Raw genomic sequence first — 21541 nt, 5'->3', positions numbered from 1 at the left:
CGGTTTCGCGCGCGCGAGATTACGATCGGCAGCTTGTATCTCGGGAAAATCGAGGGAACATCGCGCGCCTCCGTTTACTTACTTGTCTGTTTAACGGGGAATTAATTTCTCCCTTCCTTCTAATAATCGAGTAAAATTCAAAACCAACTTCCGTTCGAATGTCTTTCACGAAACAAGATAGATGTCAAGCGGAGTGGGCCAATAATTTCGTTTCTTTCTGTTCTAAAAACGTGATAACGGTGTCATTGGTATTTAAAGGTCCTATATTAGCGGAAATTGTTTATTATTAATAATTAAATTAGAATTATTTACAATTAAAAAGTTCATGGGTGTCAAAGTATGCAGTGGAAAAAGATTTCTTCGGATTGGAAGTAAATTTTCTTTAATTAACGCGCACTTGTCTCTTGAAACGGAACAAACAAATGAATATTTGAACAAGCAAGATCCTTTTTCTTTTTACTTAACGGGAAAATCTTCTTTTACATGTAAAAGTCGTGGTAAAAAACACGGAAAAAGGAACTCGGTTCGTCTAATCGATTTTCTGCTATCAGGGCGGCAGACGGAAACTCTGCGGCAGTTCGGAGGTGGATTCTCCGTGGATTTCTGCGGGATGCCTTCCGACAATGAACGCTCCTCCCTCCGAGAGGCTTCCTCCTCCGTCTCGCGACAGCCTCGCGCGCGCGGCTAGATTCGAACTCGAAGCGAAGCGCGCTAGCGGATTTTATGGATCCGTTGACGCTGCCTCGGCGCGCATTCCACCTCGCTTTACTGGCAAAAACTCGCCGCTTCTACGCCGGTAACGATCTGCTTCGGGAGCAAAAGCGGCGCGTAGAAACGAGAAGAAGCGAGAAAGAGAGAGAGAGAGAGAGAGAGAGAGAGAAAGGGAGGAGACACGGACGAGTTACGGAGCTAATAGTCGGTGCTTCTCCGAAATCACGATTCTAACGAGGCTACTCCGCCGGTGTGAGAGAGCTTGCGTGTACAGAACGGTCCACGTGTGTCCCGACCGAACGACATTGCGGACGGACGGGACGACAAAGCGAAGACGGAGACGACGACGAAGACGAGCGCGAGAACGACAATACGCGAGCAAAACGAGCGCGTCGATAGCTTTGCGCAATTAATCGCGGGGACTCCGGCTGTTATTACGAAGGCGAGCGTGTTATTACGAATTTTACGCTGTTCCCCTAATCGCCGCGGGGCAGTTATTTCGATTAATAACACGTCCGACGTTATAATAGCGCCGTTTTTAAGCCGCTCCTCGTTAAACGAGCTATGTAATGGGATCTTTGAGGTAATCCGCCGCGTCGGGTAATTAATTAGCTTCAATCGTAATCGGCATAGACCTACAAACCTCCTTCTACCGACTTTCCTGCTCATTATCAGTACACTATCTTCGCGCAACGACGATCTCCGCGCGGCGATCTGCGTGATCTCGCGACCTTCCGTTATCGTCTCTCGCGTGTTCGCCTGGTATTCGTCCGGAATATCACACCGTAAGTCCCGCTTCTCGAACAATACGCATTGTCTGTCTGGGCGCGACTTCGAATTTAGCCAAGTGCATTTCCCGCAGGCGGTGGTCGAACAATCGCATATAATAGTTATAATCTGGGAATTAAAATCTCGAAACGAAAATCTGGGAAGCAAAATATCTGCAAATTTAAATTTGGAAATGTTCATTCTGCACGAGCCCACGTTAGAGGAGGAAATTCAGCGGCCTGCCGATCAGAGATCGTCGAACGATCGAAGATGGAGGTGACAACAGAGGGACGAGAGAAAATCCTCACGAGGCCGCCTATTAATACCCGACAAAGCGGCGATTCATTACATGCCACTTGGGTATTATGCAACCTAACCGACTGGATAGCCTCTCTTTCTCCCTCTCTTTCTCTCTCTTTCTTTCTCCGCTCGGCGTGGGACACTGTGATCGGCGAATAATGTTGTCGGCTGTTGTCGGCTTTCTAGGTGAACGCGAAGCGATTCTCGCCGGCGAGGCGACCGGCCCATAAATCAAATGCGGGCGTCGAGAAAAGGTCATGAGAAAGAAAGAGAGAGAGAGAGAGAGGGAGACGAGCGAAGGAGAAGAGAGGCAAGAGTATTGGATCGGTACGGATCGGCAATGAGTCGGCCGCTCATTTTCCACGCTTTCCGTCCGAACGCGGCTAACGGACCCTCGCTCGTTTCACGCCGCCGAAAAAAATTAGCTATTAATCCTGCGCGAGATGCTATCTCCCGGCACGATCATCCGCGCGTTCCTGTTTTCCCACCGTGGTTAATCGATCCGGCCGATACCGCGGCCGGTTGTTGGCCGCCGACGAGATACCACTCGATAGCATCCACGCATGGCGGATCCATCGATTCCGCGTCTCTTAAAGAATTTAATGAAACCTCCGGACCGAAGTCGTACCGAGAGATCGAGGCAATTTTCTATCTAATTCTCGATAGCCATCGCCGCGGGATCGTTGTAGTTATTAACACGAGGCCGTAAGACCGTCCTTCGGGGATACCTCGTTACGGGATATCACTTTTGATTACATCCCTGAAACCAAGCGCGCGCTTTCGGCCAATTTACGCGCGCCATCGCGCCGCTCTTTTCTCTTCGCGATATTGTCGCGATATCGCCGATAAAGTTCTCAACCGGAGGGGGAGGAACCGAGATCGCGCAGGGATCGAGCGGGCGATTTTCAATGCGGTTCTACCTCCGCTTCGATCCCCGTTGATCATTTCAACGTCTAACTGAAGTTCGATCTCTCCAGGTACGAATTTATCAAATTATCGGGAGAAAATGACTTAATCTCTGAGCGATACGTCCTTAAATAGAAAAACGGGAAATGTCCACCAAGGTGGGGGCTTAAGAATAGTTCAGTGGTAAAAGCGGTTGCCTGGCGAGCGGAAGACCAAGTACGATCCCAATCCGGCCTGTTTTGCTCTCAAGTTTTTTCATCTCTGCGACATTAAAAGTGAACATTTGCGGGCGCAAACCAGCACTTTCCGGCCATATTCCGGCATTACTTTCCACAGTATGGCTGTGGCAATTAACAATCGTATAATAATGATAATCATTACTGGAAACGGCACTGTCCCGGTATTGGGGATCGATGATTTTCCGATATTTTTGCAATACTGGGAATCGGCACGGTTGCTCTACCGTCTTTCGAGTCTCGGCCCATTGCTGTCATTCCAGTATTCCACCAATATCAAGTGGATATCGGCGTTCGCTGTATTGTTCATTGAAAATCGGTACCGAGTCGGTAGTTCGGCAGCGGTTATTCCCCACGTGGAATGCAATTGGTTACGTTTCATGCTGAAATGAATCAGCTGCGAATGCGAAACACGGCGATGTTATAGCGTTGCCTCTCCGACGCGGCAGCGAACGTGCGAATTCGACGATGAGAAGCGACCGAGGAAAGCGGCCGAGCGCAGTCTCTCCGCGGGCGTTCTCCTCTTCGTCTTCGAACGAAGGTCTCTGCCGCGGCGAAACTTCGGGCTCTACTACGAGCAGTGCATCGTGTAAAAACACACTTTCGGTACGAGATTGCACGCGCCCGGACGACTAGAAACGAAGGTATACTGAATAATTCAGGCAGTGACCGTAGCGAGTGACGTCACGATAGTATTCAGCCGGTGGACTGTTCAGGCTGAGCGACCATGCGTATCCCCATCCGCTCGGTCGGCGCCGCCGCCGCCGTCGTCGTCGTCGTCGCTGGAAATTTCAACTTTCCGTAAATATTCCCTCGTCCGCCTCTCGGAACTCACCGAGGAAACCAAAGTGAAGCCGAAGAGGGATGTCCGCGCCAAACTTGTGACCCGCTCTTTTCGGCTGAGCGCTGAAACTTCGCTCTATTTCCCTGCGACATTGAGTTATGTATTTGTTTCGGTTTACTGACTAAAAGTGTAACCTACTTCAGTCGAAAAGACTAGACTTCGGGGAATTTGACTGGAATTTCGCATAAATGATTATCAATAACATTGATGTGTTAATAACCCTGATAATAATAATAATTCAGAAAAATTATTCTTGAGGCTCACGTGACCGCCTCCGTAAGTCGGCTTTATTTGATTTATTCGACCGACGAGCGGTATTTTCACGCCTCGAAGCCGTCCCAGTCGAGTTTATTGCACGCGTTTGTCGCACAGTTCGGCGAACTGTGTCTTAGAATTCGGCAATCGGTGGAAGAAGGAGACACGACGCGTGCTTGTGAATAATGCATCAACGTCGCGAAAAATCTGATCCGGCCGCGAAGACTCGATTCGTGTGGATGTGTACGGCTCTTTCGACATCTCTCTCGTCCCGGCCTCGTTATCATCCGGAGGCCATCACCGGATATCTCGCAATACGTACCGTCTTTTTCCCGCTATTGTATGGAAATGCCAGGAAGAAGAGAGGTCTCTCTTTCTCGCGTTCCCCGCGCGCGAGTGCGCGTCCATTTCCTCGCGTCCACAAAGGACGGCGGAGTAGAAATCGAAATACGACTGTCATTACGGGACGACATCGAGCCTACCATTGTTCGACACACGCCCGGTTCTCCGAACGTTTCAACGTCAATGTCAGCAGTTTGTCGGGCTCGATGGAGAGCCGCGGGATTCACGATCCTATCACGTCTCGCGAGACCCGCTGTCTCTTATCGGATTCGATAAAAGTTCGCGTGAAACGTTTGACGCGCGAATCAAGGGCTATACGTAGATATTTATCGTATAAATAACAATGACACGACGCGCCGGGTGAGAACCGATCGAACGCTTCTCCTTAGACGCGGGAGATCTCGCGGGTCGCAAATCGGAAAGCTCGTCGAATGTTGAACTTAGGGCGGAATCAATAATCGTTACTTGAAATTTGTCGCGAGATACTCGGATTCGAGTTTAGAATTAGATGTGAGCTTTTTGATTGAATCACGATTACCATGCAATATCACGTATATTATATGATTCACTGAAATGAAAATAACTCTGGTTATTAATTTTATATTCAACTGAAAAACTCAGATTTTTTATTCGAGATTCGATCGAAAAACTTATCTAAACTCAAATCCGAGTTACTTCATGAGGGACAAACTTCGAGCATTAACACATTGCAGATCGCGTATATAACAGTAACACATACACACACATATATACATTTTCTTCGAAATTGAAACACCATTAATTGAAACACTCCACACAGTAATATTTTCGATATGATATTCATTTGATATTCCTTCCTTAAAATATTATCCCTTGTGAAAAAAAAAGTACCCAACAGAATTTACACATATACCAGCGTTTCGTCTCCCTAAAAACGCGAATCGAATTTTCGGAAATTCAACGTCCCAGAAACTGAGAGAACGTCGATTCACGCAACGTGTTAACACGAGTGTAAAATATTCGTTCGCTCCGAGAAAAAGTCGCCCTTTCCCGCGACGAGGCGCGTTCCCAGCTCGCGGTTCCATCGACGGAATGACGAACGCGATGCGCCTCGCCCTCCTTTGAAATTCATTAGATTTAATTAGGTTTCAATTGAAACGAGCGCAGGTTGCGAGGTGCGGGTTACAGCTTGGCACGATCTTCTTTTCGCTCACGCGAGAGAAGCGATGCTCGAATTGCCGCTCCTTTCACTTGTTCCCGCGGACGCGACCCACGCGCGAGAAACGAGAACTCGTGCGCCGCCGCGCGCTTATCGAACTCGCGATTTTTCCTCCGCTCTTTTCTCTCCGCTTCTTCTTCCCTCTTCTTCTCGAAAATTCATCTCGGCCGGTCCGGCGCGCGTGAGAACCGCGCTCAGAAGTATCGCGGGCGGACTGGCCCGCCGCGGCCCGCCCTGTTGACGTCCGAGTTTCACCTCACGTGTGGGAGATTTTCGCACGCGGGGGAGTTCGCGCGCACACGGGAAGCGCGGGATATTTATTAGGCTCGCGCGCGCGTCGGCGTAGATATTCGTTCCCGATTGCGCAGATACCAATCCGCAATGTGAGCTTCGTGAAACGGAGAGCCTACTGTGTATAATTCCAAAGGCTTCGAAAATATCCGGATTCTCCCCATTTTTCCGGGGTTTCCTTTTAATCCCTTAACCGCGGACGAGTGGGAAAAATTGAAGCGAACCGAATTTTCACATTTTTTCACCCATCTTTTCGGCTTCTCTCCGAGCAAGAATCGAGAAAAGCGATTTCTTTAACTATACTACTTAATGTATTGTGTGCGTGTGTATGTGTGTTCCTCGGACGCTCATTGTTTCGCCTGTCGCGATTCGGAAAGAAGCGTGCTACCGCCGCTGAATCGCTCGGCTCGTCGCATCCGTAGCTCGCCTCGAGCGAGCGGATTCAGCGATTTTTCGCTCTTCTCCTTCCGAAGCGTTCTTCCACCTTCGCATCCTCGAGAGTGCTTGGCGTTTGCCGCGTGGCTACGTGGGAAAGAAGCCGACGGGACCCCGATTCAGCGTTACACGTGCACGTTCGTTACACGTACCACCAGAAGGGTGAAGGTCTCGCGCGAGTGCACCGATAGCGACTTCGCGGATTAATTCTTAATTTCGCGCGGTCGTTTATTAGAATCGGAGTGAAATTGCTAAGGGCGCGCCCTTCCTCCCCTCCTCCGCCTCTTCGTCGTTCCATTTCACCTCCAGCGAGAGTCAGGTGCGTGGAACATATCCTGTTTGCATCCAGCTCTCTCTCTCTCTCTCTCTCTCTCTTCAGCGGGAGAGCTTAATTCCCCTTCGTCGATTTGTGAGAAAGCTCTGGCTCCTGAGAGACGGAATATGAGAGAGAGAGAGAGAGAGAGAGAGAAATAAAAAGAGAAAAAGAGAGGCGAAGAAATGGCTAGGAGGAATCCCCGGAGATTAACTCGTGCAACGCACAACACGCTCACTCGTTCGCGCGATCGTAAATATTCCCGGCTACGTGCGACCTGTTCCGGAGAGACCACGCCGGCCGGCTGCGGCTCGACGATTTGCCTTTAACGATCTATCTCGATCCACTTAATCCATTCATCCTCACGGTAAAGAGAGAGAAAGAGAGAGAGAGAAGGAGAGAGGGAGAAAGAGAGAAAGGGGAAGAGAGGAGAGCCTCAGGCGAGAGAGCTCACAAACACCAGCTCGCATTTATAAACTCCGCCGTCGGCGGATCGTGTACGCTCGCGGAGGCATTACTCCGCGCGTTTAACAGTTTATTCAACGGGCTCTCGTCGATTCTCATTAGGCGCGCGCGGGATTAAATCGTAGCGTCGTTACTCGAGCCGGCCCGGATAATTCGTCGGGTGTTCAATTAAACGCACACGTTGCGCGCCGCAATGCGTCGAACGCGAGCGCGGCCGGGATGAATGAAAATCGAATCGCACGAGGGAAAAATAATCCCGCGAGAGCGAACATTCCGTTGCCCTCGGAAGTGTGGAGGCCGGACGGGAAACTCGGTAACGGGAACGGAAAGGTAGGTTATTGGATGTAAATCATGGAAATTTCAGGCGTAAGAAAAGATAGCGTATTGATTTTATACAGGACAATTTTGCATGTTTACATTTGAGAATTTTACATGTTTCGAGAAGAAAATTCTCTGCTTGTGTGTGTGCAACAATTGAAAATTAAACAACTATAGGATCTCAATTTTCCGCTCGGATCGATTTGCCCTATGTGTGTCAAACTACGCGGAAAAACAATTCCGTTGGTATAGCTGAATCTTCCATAGTCTTATCAGGCGAAAACTCGGTCGCAGAAGCGGAAAGAATCCTGTAGAAAGTTTCCACTCAGTCAATTGCTCTCGATCGTCTCAACCGAGTTTTAACGCAATCGAATGTACACACGAATGTTCTCAGTCGCAGTCACAGAGATATCGTTTTTCTTGTCACCGAAGCCTGTATGAAGTTCCAGGAAGCGAGTTCTGCTTTTTCTGTGTTAGCACAGCTGGATCGTTCAGACGGACTTTTTCGATCGCGTTAACAGAGACATCATTCTCGTCGCCCCGAACTCCCATCTGGTCCCTGTTCGGTGGCACGAACTGCAATTTTTTTCTTCGCGTGGAAAAGTATAGTCACAGTCGTCCTTCAAACAGGATATACTATATTGTTGTCTGCAATTATCATCGACGCGGAGCGTCTCGCCATGTATGTGCGGATAATTTCCGGACGGAAAGAAAGAGCTCGGACTGCGAGCGTATATCCGCGCGAATTGGCGTGAACTTTTCTCTGAATGGGGAGGAAGAGAGCGGGAGAGACGGGACTAATGAGAAAAGACTTCGGTACCGTACGGAACGGTTTCTCGACAACATCGGGAATGCTCGCGGCGGCAGCGTCGGCGGCGATGACGACTGGCAGTCGTTAACCCGCGGTGACCTCGAGGGAGGAGGGTATAAAGGGGGGGGGGCAGATTTGTGAAATAATAACAGATCGCGTGAGATAAGGATTGCGCGGAGACAATCGCGCGATTAAGAGCCGGTATGTCGCGGATGAGCGCGAATAGAAACGCTCATAGCCGCAGGCGGCTATGATCCGAGTACAATACTGGAGGCACCATCGCGAGGCACGTAATGTTCCAGTGACGACGACGTACGCGCGTAGAATTGTAAGGGAACAAAATTGAACGCGTGGAAATCGAACACAATGCGGGTGAAATTGGAGAATCGGAATAGAATGGAAAATTTATTTCGTGTGCGCGGAGAGAGAGAGAGAGTTTCACAGCAGAAGTTATTGTGGAATTTCGTGAGGAACACACCGACACCTCGCCTTTATTATTCTTCCGTTTCACGTATGCTATTTATTTTATTTCATGATTTGAAATTGTACGTACCTTAAAAGATTCATTTTCGTTTACTCTTGAAACATTATGTTTCCTTAGCGAAGACTCACTACGTCACGAGTGGATGTAAAAGCGAATGAAAAACCGCATGCGAAACGTGATTTTGGTTGCGGGAAGTTACTAAAATAATAATTAAAAAAGACTCAAGCTCCTCGATCTTTATTACGTTCGAAATTTATTGTGTTCCTTGGCGAGACAAACTGCACTGACAATTTCATTCTGGGCTACTTGAAAACATGATAAGATCGAAAAGGATTGCGATGAAAGGAAGCTGTATAATTCTCTCTTCGTGTAAGTAAAAACATTCGATTCGACGATTTTTGGCGAAAGCTCGTCGAAATTAGATGCGGAAAACAGCAGACGTATGCATAACACGCTCACCCGCGCGGGTGAGAAACGCGCGCGCGTGCGCGCATGCGCGAGCGTAAAGAAACCGGGAGCTTTGCTGACTTGAAGAAAATCGAAAGTACAATTTTATGGACACACGATGAAAGCGAATTGCAAAGCCAAATGAGACTGTCTGCGTGAAATAAATGCTGCATCGCACTGACACAGCTTCGGCGCGCGATCTCCGCTCTTTTCTCGCGCGCTCGTTCGGCTTTCGCCGTGAGATCTCCTCCGTCACGACACAAATCGCTTTTCCATTGTTCGCATTAATGATTATTTTCACCCGCCGGTACAGCTGCCGCGGGGGGATCGACATCCGCTATGTAATTACCACCGGGCCGCCCTGAATCCTCTCATTATTCGCCCGAGGAGAGGATTATTGTCACGCGAAAACGAAGCGTAATTAATCCGTCCATTTTACTTTGTAATGCTTTCCCGTTCGAGCAACACCGACGAAACTGAGCTCTCGACGAGACAGTTATTTCCGATTCTACGCGCGATACGCGAGACTTACGCGAAAGTTCGCGATCAGTCTTGCACCCGGCTCGGTTCCCTTCGCGTCGAAAGGACTCGAGTGACTTTCGAACGGACGATTAATGACTGCCGGCAGCGCATTAAACGCAATCTGGAGTCCCTCAAGTTAGAGTCTGGATATGTTTATGATGAACCACACTTGATATATCAGTGCGGGCTAAGACCGGTATCATTGTTCGTTCTTATATTTCAGATCGTCTTGGATTCATTTTCAGACGCTTTACGGTATCGTTTCACTGGCTATGCAGCGTCTGAAGGTGAACTTAAGACGATCTTACATTTAAAAACAAGCCACGTCAGCAACCTTAATGTGCACTGGTGCACACGAGAGCATCCAGTTAAATTGGCCATTAAACTTTTTCATCAAACACGGCGTCTGATTTGTCATTAGGCAGTCCTAGGATAGGAATCTATGGTAAATTATTTATACTTACGTGTATCGTTCATAAAAATTAATTTTTATTTTTTTTTAATTAATTATCAATCTCATATCATCTTATATCATTAGTCTCATCTTAATGCTTATCTATCTTACAATAACGATTGTTCTGTCTTTCTCTCTCTCTCTCTCTAGATAGAATCTCTTTATATGATAATCCTCAGTTCCGTCGTGTTTGATCAGGAAAGGAACTAGACTAACCAGCAAGAGAACCGAGGTGTCCAAACTTGAGGGAGCTGTAGACGCAGCCAACCTCCAGCGCAGCTCTGCCTCTTCGTGGGCGCGCTTCATTGAAATTTCCGAAATTCCACCGAGTCTTTTGTATCGTTTCAATGGGAAGAACGAAAGAAGGCCGCTGAAAATGCGCGTCTATTTATAAGATCTCGCAGGCGCAGGCGTGAGCGGGCGAACGACGCGGTTTATTCGCTTCTTCAACGACGACATCAGGGCGACGTTGATGAAAGCCCCTTTGTCCGTGTATACATCGTAAGCGCCGGCCGATGAATCGGAGAATTCCACCCCGGATCCACGTGATCCGCGCTCTATTCCTTTCACCGTCGTTATCGAGCGGCGTAGGGTAACGAGATGATCGCGAGCGAGGAAGAGAGAAAAAGAGGGGGGGGGGGGGGNGGGGGGGGGGGGGGGAGAAAAGGAGAAGAGGACGACGACGCTGTCGGCGAGCGCCGCGAAAACGGGCGAGGAAACGCGAGAGGAAATGGCAGAAGGGGGCACAGCGAGAAAAAGAGATGCGGCGGGGTGGAGCGAAAGCAGACTCTCGGCATTCCAACAAGATGAGAAGCGATTCCTCCCAACGAAGAAACATCGTCTGCGGGTTAAGCTTCCCTCGCCCCGCGCGTTCGCTCGTGCGCGCCTGGAATGCGCCAAAAATAGATCGACTCCGGGCGCCATTTTGCCGGCCGTCACTTTTCGCCGCGTTTTCGCTCTCCTCCGCCGAAACTATGCGAGAGAACGAGGCTTCCATCTCTTCTTTCCTCTCCTCGTTTCTCTCTCGCGACTTCTCAACCCCCGGGACACCGCGCGTGTCGCAGCCGAGTGAGGCGCATATTAAACACCGCAACCTGTACAGTTATGTCGTGTCTCACATGAGCAAGAGAGAGAGAGAGAGAGAGAGAGAGACCCTCGTCACTCGTCGCGGATGTAAGAAGACGTTGCCGATGACCATCGGCCGACGACGACGTGTCCACGTCGACGGTGTTCACCGGGGGGACGTGAGCGACGTGCGCACGTGAAAAAGCCGCCGAATCCTGAAACTCACGCTGCCCGGCGTGCCTAATGCAATTTCCGAGCAACAATGAGTTGTAACGCCGGCGCCGTCGGCCGCATACAAATCGGCGCGGTGACTCACGACGAGCACGGCGACGTGATGCCACGGAGGAGACGCGCGCTGCTAACGCACGCTCGGTGTCGTCTTCCCCGGGGGATTATTATCCCTCCTTTCTTTCGCCGTGTACACGAGGTAGCGCGCGTATGAAGTGTGACGGCGCGATTAGCGCCCGACGTTTTCTAACGAGGAAACGGGTAGGTAAGTGCACTCTTCACTGCTCGGGTATGTTGCAGAGCAACTGGAAGTTGGAGACGTATTTTTTCCTGGGCAAACGTCAGTTTCGAGCACCTGGATGTTTCAGGGATTGTATCCGCGACACCTGGGTGCAATCGGATGGTTAAGGGTCGAAGTACTTTGTCTAACGAGTTTTGCTCTTCTCGGGGTCTAATTGAGATCCTAGTCCGAGATCCTTTTCTGAAATAATAATGGATTCTCGATGGAAAACCTGCACGGGTTCTGGGTTAGAAGAGTGATGTTTCGAACATACGGATTCTAGGTTCAAAACCATCGAGTCGGCAGTGAACAGACACTTAATCCTGGAATGTATCTGAATGCCACGAGTGGTCGCGTGGATGGCGCAAGGCGTCCTTCATTTTAAATTCACACATTTTCAATCAAACAAATCAATTTAGAAAGTAATAATAATCACTTATACGGAAATAAAAATTCTTCTCGATTTTAAGGGACAAGAAACAAATCGGGAACAAAGTGCGGGGAGATGTATTGGGAATCAATCGAAAAATCTGGCACGCGCGAACCATTTGGGACCGTGTGAAACCGTCATAAATGCGGTGACATTTATATTAAAATTGAAATGTGTCACCGTGCAGGGTTAATAAGTTACGAATGACAAAGAGGCGGCAAGTGAACGGCCGTGAACGCAACCTCGAAACAATCGTGAAGATAATTTTACTCATTATTATTTCCCGGTGATATCGACGAGAGGACGGGGCACCAGGTACCCGTGTTGTACCGACAGCACTAATTTCTTGCACGTGCTTTCTTGCTGAGGGGTCGAAGCAGTCCGTAACGCGCGACGACGAGGCGGCTCGGCCGCGCGAGGAACGGTCTCAATCGCGGCCGATCGACGGTGGCGGCAATCGACTCTTTGCTCGCGTGAGCGCGCGCGGGCTTCAGGAATTCGCTCTCGCGGCGGTTCCTTTCGATCTGAACGAAATCAATCGTCTCGCCGCGTTCCTCTCTAATCGCTCGCCTGGACCACTCGCGCGTCACTTACCGAGCGGGCGAGCGAACGAGTTTAAATGCGTCTCGTGTGTGATCATTTCCACCTTCGGATTCGCGACCAACGTCTCGTCTCGTTCATTATTCCGGACGACAGCTGGAACGCTCGCGTCCCAGGCGATACGCGATACGGGGGTGAAGATTCTCGCGCGATTCCCTCGCGATAGCGACATCATCGCGGGGCTACGGCGCGGTTACGAGCACGCGTTACCTCGAAGGGCACTCCGAGCGGACGCAACGGGGAGTGTCATAACGCGACTCCGAAAATAAGCCGTCGGCTTTTACGAATCACGCCATTCATGAGTCCGTCCGGTGACTGCTACGCACGACCGAGCGTCGTCGCCAAAAAGCGGCGCGCGCGGCATCGGCTGCGAGGGCTGGAGAACAGCAAGAGCGAGATAGATAGAGAAAGAGAGAGAGAGAGGGGCGACCGGTCACGCTTCGCGGATGGCATCTGCCGGTGAGGGACAGGAAGGAGATGAAAAAAATAGAAACGCGAGACGACGACGACGGAGAAGATGCCGACGACGACGAGGACGACGATGACTTCGAATTTGGATGCGAGAGCGGCGTGAGGGAGAACGAAGTAAAAGGGACAGCCATGCGCGCACGGTTCTCGGCGGATTAAAAAGCAAATGCGAATAGCAGCTCGCGCGCGATATCTGGAGCGTGAAACAAGAGAGCGACAAATCGCAGTCGTTAGCCGCGCTTCTCGGGAGATTAAGTTCTTTCGGTGGCTCGGACTGCCGCGTTTTTTTTTCCTTCTCCGAAATGTCCCGTTGCGTAATAAATAATGGCGTTGTTAAGTAACGACGACGACGACGAAGAGGAGCTGTCGTCGTCGGCCATTGTCTCGTCAATTTCAGAAAACTCGTAATTACCGTGACGCTATCAAGGCTCGAGCGCGGATCCTTGACTCGCTCTCGCCGGCGGAACGTCAATCGTTGATCTTCCACCTGAATAACCTCCCCCGCCCCCTCCCTCGGATGACTCATCTCAATCGCGCCGCGGGATCATTGCGCGGGTATACACACGCTAATCAGAGCGTGCGATTAGAGAGACTGCGCGCTCAACACAATTGCAGCGTTGTGCTGCACGGCACGCTCTTCTTTCGACCGGATCTCGAGGCGAGCGTTTCGCTGCCGGAACTCCTCGGGAGACGCCAGTCGGATTGCTCTTTATTACGGGCCGCGCGTTGCGGGACTCGTGCGCGCGCGGGAGTCGGTTCGCGGCGGCCGCGCCGCGTGCACAGTTCGCTGCGTGTAGTATTTACAGGATTCAGCGAATGCCGCGGGAAATGGGGGAAGGAACACCGCCGGGAAAGTTCGCCGAGGCGGAGGCTCTCGCGTTTCGCCGCCAAGAGAATCGGCCGAACGCCAAAATACAACATCTCGAATCCTGAGGATAGATAATCGCGAATAATATTTGATTATTTCAATAAGAATAAATGAAATTAGTGGATCTAAGACTCGTTCCCTTCGATTTTTTGTTCATTCGGATCCGCACGGAAAAAAACTCAGTTCGGATGGAAACTCAGTGACGGAGAAACAATTTCTCTGTCGTTACGATCAAAAACGTTGATTTAACTGTTTTAATTGTTGTTACTGTGGTATTATTATTATTAAGTAAACAGGAAAACAGAATCTTCCCTTTGAAGGGATAATACGGAAATATTACGAACCTGTATGACCGCATGCGAAAGGAGGAAAGTTTCAAATTAAACAGCAGAAAATATTTCGAAATAGAAGACTACTTAATCTATCTTTTTCTCTCTAAGGGCATTGCGAAATATATTAAAGAAATCTACGACGTCGGGGAAATCTCATTAGCCAACATTTTGATCACTAACTTGCATTAAAGCTCGGTTGAGACAATCGAGAGCAATTAACCGAGCGATAGAAACTTCCTGTTCTCACAACTGAATTTTCCTCTGTTCCCTGGAGAAGAGAAATTCGGTTACACGAGTTCTTTTCCGAGCGCGATTATGCGATCGGATAAACTTCCGACTATCGGGCCGAGCACAGCTGACACCCGCATTCAATTATCCGACCACCGAAAGGATCCCTCGGACAACGACGCGACTGCATTTAGAACCTAACCCGTATCTATCTGGGTCAGGAAGTCGAGGAACTCCTCGCGCTTGTGTCATCCATCAAGATGCGTTCTACGGCTTCCTCCGTCGCCACTGGAACTATCATTAGAATTAGGGGTGGGATAAGATCTCGCGTATGACTCGTCGTGACGTAATCTCCTTCCGACACTTCGAAACTCGGTGACGCGCGCCCTTTCGTCGGTATTAATAAACGAAACGGTGGTTTGTTTCAGTCGACGAAGATTCCACCGATTCTCCGGTGCAATTAGAGAGCCCGCATTTAGAAATTCACTGTCTCCCACGGCAATAAAACTCGACATCGACAGAGAGAAAGAATTCAGTCGATCTGCACTGAAACCAAAATATATCTATAAAATGGACAATATTATTTATTCGGTACGTACTAATAACATACTTGTACTAATTATACATATTTCTACATGGGGGAACGAATTTCTTTCAAATAAGGAAATACACATTTCTCGAAACTCCTAATTTTTCATGGAAAAGCAATTGCTTACTCTATTTAAATAAACAACTTTACACAGAGGTGATTAAATATTTAAGTAAAATACATAATTAAAATATGTCAATAGTGCTTGTCGAGTAAATATTTTTTTATTTTTCAGATATTTTTGCCCCTAACATACGTTCTCATATGAATTCACATTTGCATAACGGATTCAAGTCTCTTTAGTTTTCCCGCATCCGGAAAGAGACAGAGAATCGATCGAAGCTCGTACTTTACGACCATACGAGGCTGAATACATAAACCAGCGTGGAATTAGATACGCTCGCCGATGGAAAATTGATTTCAGATTAGAAGCAAAAGAGAGAGAGAGAGAAAGAGAGAGGTTTATGAAATCGGCATGAACCGAGAGAACGGCGCGCCTTAATTCCGTGTCTTACGGCACTCGCAGATTCCGGTCGCACACGGTAAGCGAACCTCGCACGCTCACATGCATACGCGCGTTTCGTTCGCACCTGCGTGCCGCACGGACACCGAAAACGCATCGCCGGAGGGCGGATAACGCGCGCGACTATCGCATGACGTCTCCGTAGTGCTCCGTCGGCTCCGGGTTCTCGCGAGATCGGATATTCTTCGCTCCGATATTCAATATTACGACTGTCGGACCGTGACCCTGCACGTGTGATATTACATATCTACCGAGCGTGTATATTGCATTCGTAATCCGGTCATTCGACACACGCGGTGATCCTCTCGTCGTCGTGAGGCTCATCGCCGTGCAGAACCGATCCTCCCTTCTCTCTCTCTCTCTCTTTCTCTTTTTCCTGTCGTCAATCCCCGTTTCACTCTTGTACAACAATCTTATTTACTCAACTCCGAATGATATTGAAAGTATCTCCATGGTTCCATTGATGCTAAAAATGTCTTTACGGAATAAAAAATGTTGTGTTAAATTTAACACATTCCTTATGTCCCAAACGGTCCGTTCGAATTTTTCTGTTAGTTTAAACACAAGGCGAACATGTTGAAAAGTGACACGAATATCATGTCAAAAATGAACACAAAATTAATACGTTAATCACCACAGAAGTGTAGAATGTGTTATTTTAACACTTACATATATTGAATGTCGACACAATATGTTGAGACAGCATAAACACAGAATGTTAAATTAACACACGGACATGTCAAGAATTTCACGCAAAAATGTTAACATAAGAATCGATTTTAACACAAGTACGAAATGTTTTTGCTGGTTGCGAGTAATTAGTTATCACGGGAGGACAATATCGCACGCGCCGACTTCTTTCCGATTTTTTCTCGATTTTTCTGTGCGCAGGACATTATACGTTTCCTCCTTCCAATGTCTAACTGATCCTATATCCCTATATTACATAAGAATAATGAACGAAAGAGATTCATTAAAACACCGACAACTGCAAATTATCTCACGGTTGGCGTGCGGAAATAATTCTGTCCCATATGTCAATTAGGATTTACCTCGCATAGATCTTTTTTTCATGAGTTGAATAATGAATATAATTAACTAGCGTATTAAAATCACACGCTGACTTGAAAATGCTGTCGGGACCACAGTTTCACTGTGTCATTGTGCAACACCAACGTGCTAAAGATCGTATTTTGAAATCGGCTCAGAATTCATTACCGCGACGCGACAGTCAATCCTATCGAACACCATCGCACATCTAACCGGCGAAATTATACGATTTCGTTGCGGGTCTGCGGTGAAACGCGATCGGTCCTGACTTTCCGACGCGTCTTTTTAACGAGAAAAAAAGAAGAATAATTTTTCGACCACACACACAAGCAAACACGCGTGCTTTATCGGCGGATAGGAAAGTCGAGCGATAGCGCTCGGGAACGCACCATCTTCTCCATGCGTCGTTTCCTCGCGGGAGCAGAAAGCGCGTAAAGGTCGTGAGGCGATTGTTCGCGTACATATCCATAATCGTTAAATTCGGTGTCCACGAAAGCGTCAAGCCGTTGGCGAGGGCAAACACCGGTCGGTCGCGGCTCGCAACCGAGAAATTCGCTCGCGGCGACGGCGCCGCCGACGACGACGACGGCGGCGACAACGACCGTCCGAATAATCTCGGGGAAGGCACTCTCCTTGATCCGATTCTCAACATCCCATAAAAGAACTTCTGCGCTTATATTTACATGCGCTCTTACTTTCACGTCTCGCGCTCGCGGCGCAACTCGACTTCGCTCGTGTAACAGCGTGGATTCGCGAGAAGAAAGTAAAACCTTCCTCTCTCGGAGCGGAGTATACATGATCGAGCATGTCGAATTTAAGACGCTGGATTATTTCTCGTTCTTCTTTCCATGCAAATTATTCGCTCGTTAGGACTTTCGCACACATGTACCGTAACCAGAGAATGCAAGGCGTAAACTGAAGCCGAAGAACCAATCGGCGTATTGCTTTGGACTTGTGTACTTTTAGAAGAAGATCGAATTTTGATCGGCAACGCCGTAATTGAAAACAAATCTTTTCGACTCAGTACTCGTATTATTGAAACTGATACTTGAATTATCGAAACAATTTCAACGGTTCAAACAGTTTAGAGGAGAATCAAAACTGTCGCAGGAAAGTCGACGTATGTTTCTCGGCTATAAAATATGGAACTCTGTTGAACGGTGAGATTTACTCGAAATATCGCGCGTTTGCCGTATTCCATCGATACGTCAGCGTCTTGTTCCCGCTTCGTTTCGTACGACCACGGCAATTTGCGTGCGAGAGCTTGGGAAATGTCTGACGCAGGATTTGCGTAGACAGCTCACGTTTCCCTTTCGCTCTGAAATCGATCGATTTTCCGCGAGCGGTGGTGGATTAGCGACGAATTATCGGCGCGAGGCACGTGCGCGACTCGCTAAAACGCAAGGCCGCCCGGTCGCCCTTCTCACTACGCTGTTTAATTGTCCGTTGCGCAATACGCACGGTGATCCCCGGCGTATTGCCGGATTATATTTGCGATAGTCTCGCGATGACTCAGTCGCGCTGCTGGAAAATCAGCGGCGGCGCACGCAGAAAGGTCGAGAAAGAGAGAACGCTTCGTGCGTCTCGTACGCGTACTGAGTCGCGTTTCGCGCCGGGAATGCGCGCTCGCCGAGTCTTAATTACCGCGCACGGCGTGCACTTAATTAAGGGATGCGCGCGCGCGCGCACGCCTGCGATGGTTAATTGCGACGAACTGTGTCAATATTTAGCTGCCTTCGTGATCCAAGGGTGACGTGGCGCGCGCACGCGCGCCTGTTTGATGAATTAACGAAGACAATTATCGATTAACGACATCCGCCGATTATACAGATGTGCAATTAGGATAATCAGCCGACGAGCGGCACGTTGATATTTTCGAATCGCCGACATCGCGCGCACGTTAACCGGTGAACTCGAGCCGCGCCAGCCACAGAGGATGCGGATGATGATTCTTCGGGGTCGGGGGAGTCATTCGTGAGCGTAATCGGGAGACGCGTCAACGGGAATCTCCTCGTGATCATACGTGATTCGCATCGCAGAAGGAGAGGTTACTTTGGATTTCGGACACGTATCTGATTTGGATTTGTTTAGCGAACGACATAATTTAATATCAAATATCCGTTTGTTTTCGAGTGAAAACGTTGTTGTTTTAATCAGAGTAGACCATGTTGTTTGGTAAATAAAAGCAGTATTATTTAGAGGAAATGACATTTGATTATTCAATAAAAAAATTTACTTCATTATGTATTAAATATATCGTTTCACTGAAACAAAGAAGCCCCTTAGTATTTTTCTAACTCCGTAGTGTTACTCGTTTCACATAATTTATTGCTTGTGGAAACTATTGTAACGTTTGGATGAAAATACAAAAGAAATATATTTGACGTATTTATTGTTTAAGAAACCAAGCAATCCTACTTGTTGAATCAAACATTCGTTTATTTACTTCATTCCAAAGGACAATTTGTCCCAATTAAAGAAATTGTATTGAATCCAAAGAAATTTCTTCTCTGTAATTTAATTTCACTGAGAAAATTATCACCTATTTCGCCGATTTTTCGCGCGAAAATCAGACGTATCTTTTTCCCCGCAGAGATACCGTAGTAGTAAAAGAGCGTAATGGGGAAAGGAAGACGCGTCAACGGGAATACGATCTCCTCGTGTGATCACGTGCGATTCGTAATTGAAGAAAATCACCATTCGTTTCGCGATACCTCCCGTGAAAAAGCTCGACGAATCTTTTCCCGGCTGCAATACCGTGTAATCGATATGCGTATTCGGGAGACGAAGACGGATTAACTGGTACACACGATGATAACATGCGATTCGTAATTGAGAAAATCACCGTCCATTTCGCAATTTTTCGCGTAAGAAATCCGATAAATCCTTCTCCCTGCAGAAATACCGGTGTAACAAGACAACGTAATCAGCAAAAAGAGACGCGTCAACTGGAATGCGAACTCCCCCCGTGATTACGCGCGATTCGTAATTGAGAAAATCGCTATTCGCTTCACGATTTCTCGCGTAAAACTCTAACGGATCATCTCGTTGAAACGCCAAAATAATAGAAGTGCACAATTGGAAAGCGAATCGTACATCGACGGGAATACGACCTCCTCGCGCGCGATTCATCATTGAGCGGGGATCGTTTCGCGATCTTTCGCGTAAAAAGCCCGGACGAATCTTTGCCCGAGCTGGAATACCGGAGTAGTAGAAATGCGGGGAACTCGGTGCGGCCGATGTATCACCGGGACGCGAACGAGCGGTCGCCCCGGCGAAATTCTCCGGCGGATAAACCCCGCGGTGCGGCGATATCGCGGCGATGTGGCTATAGCGCGCTCATAAAGTGCCCTGGAATTCGCAGGATCGATGGATCAGACGGAGCGTGATGGAGAACCGTGGCGAGTTATCTCCGCCGGTATGCCGACTGCGCTCGCCGGGAACGTGGAGGGAACAAAAAAAGGGGTCGAATCTCTCGACGCCGACGGGACTTTCGACGCCGGGGAGCGTGGCGAGGAGACGCTCTCTCAAGGCCGCGCTAGAGACGGAAATAGATTACTCCTTTCGTGTTCTCTTTGTGCCGGACGCGCAAAATGGGATTCGCGTTGCTCTTATGGGGGAAAACCGGCGATCGCGTCGCATGATCCTCGGTTGAAAGTTGTCGCCGTTATTTTTATCGACGTTTATACACTTTTACCGTAGCGCGTTTCTTGAGGAAGAAGAGGTAGGAGAACTCTCTCGGTACAGGCTGAAGTATTGTTTTATATCGAGAGCTTCCCTCTCTCTCTCTCTCTCTCTCCCGCTCTCCTTCCTCCCCTCCTGGTCGACTTTAATTGCCGACCGTGCACGAAAGTGAAAGATCATTGCTATTGTTGCTGGGGACTCACGATGAATTGCCAGTTTCGAGACATCTTTACAGGCCCATTAGCGCTAATAGCTCTGTAGTTGAATGGAAAAGTCACCTGTCCCTCTCTCTCCCTCTCTCTCTATTACGGAGTTACCGTTTTTAAATATCCCAACGTGCGATTTTTCGTTATTAGCTCCCGTTGCTACGCGTTACACGCTACACGCAACATATTACAGTCTTTTTTATAAATCTCTTTCGATTTTCCTACGTTTTCTTTTCTAGTAGTACAAGAACACTGTGAGCGGATTTCATTTTACTAAGGAACGCGGTAAATTCTGAAAAAAATTTTCTCAATTTCGTTTAATTTAGTTGAAATTAATTAAAATTTTGCAACAGCAGATCTCCAATTCCTACGATCTAAATAGCACACGAAACAGAAAAGTAATAAATGGTATCATTTTGATGACTTGGAAGAAACCGGTTTTTTTTCCATTTTTCCGGGGATTTTGTCCGATTTCTTACGTTCTGTTCCGAGAAAAAAGTAAACGTGGCAGGTTTCAACGAATCGAACGTCAATTTTTCTAAACGAATTTTTCACCTTTAGGAGAAAAACCGATGAAATCCGCGGAAATCTTGGAAAAGCCTGGTTCTGTCGCGAAACCGTGATGTCGCGCAACAGACGGCGGTGTCCGGCGGAATTCGCAACGACGGAAGCGTTTGATTAACAGTTTACTCATTATCAAGCGGTATGAGATAAGCGCGGCAGGCAGGAGAGGTTACCTACTTGCCCAGCACTCTGGAATAATGATCGTCCCGGAGGACGTGCGCGCGCGCGCTCGTAAGCGCGCGGCAGACGAATTATTATATGCACGACGATGAGAACGCGGCTCCGCCGAGCCGGCTTATTACAAAACGCGCCGTTACGTGCGTGTA

General features: G+C 48.4%; 1 protein-coding gene across 1 annotated transcript in view; it reads right to left on the bottom strand.

Moving 5' to 3' along the window:
• Window positions 1-21541, bottom strand: part of LOC106749347 — a 40397-nt gene that overhangs the window by 3389 nt on the left and 15467 nt on the right. The window lies entirely within an intron of this gene.

The sequence above is a fragment of the Dinoponera quadriceps genome, unplaced genomic scaffold (genome assembly GCF_001313825.1).
Source record: "Dinoponera quadriceps isolate SergipeBrazil2010 unplaced genomic scaffold, ASM131382v1 scaffold3579, whole genome shotgun sequence".
Lineage (NCBI taxonomy): Eukaryota > Metazoa > Arthropoda > Insecta > Hymenoptera > Formicidae > Dinoponera > Dinoponera quadriceps.
Note: the sequence above shows the minus strand (reverse complement) of the source record. Positions and strands in the feature narration are given on the sequence as shown.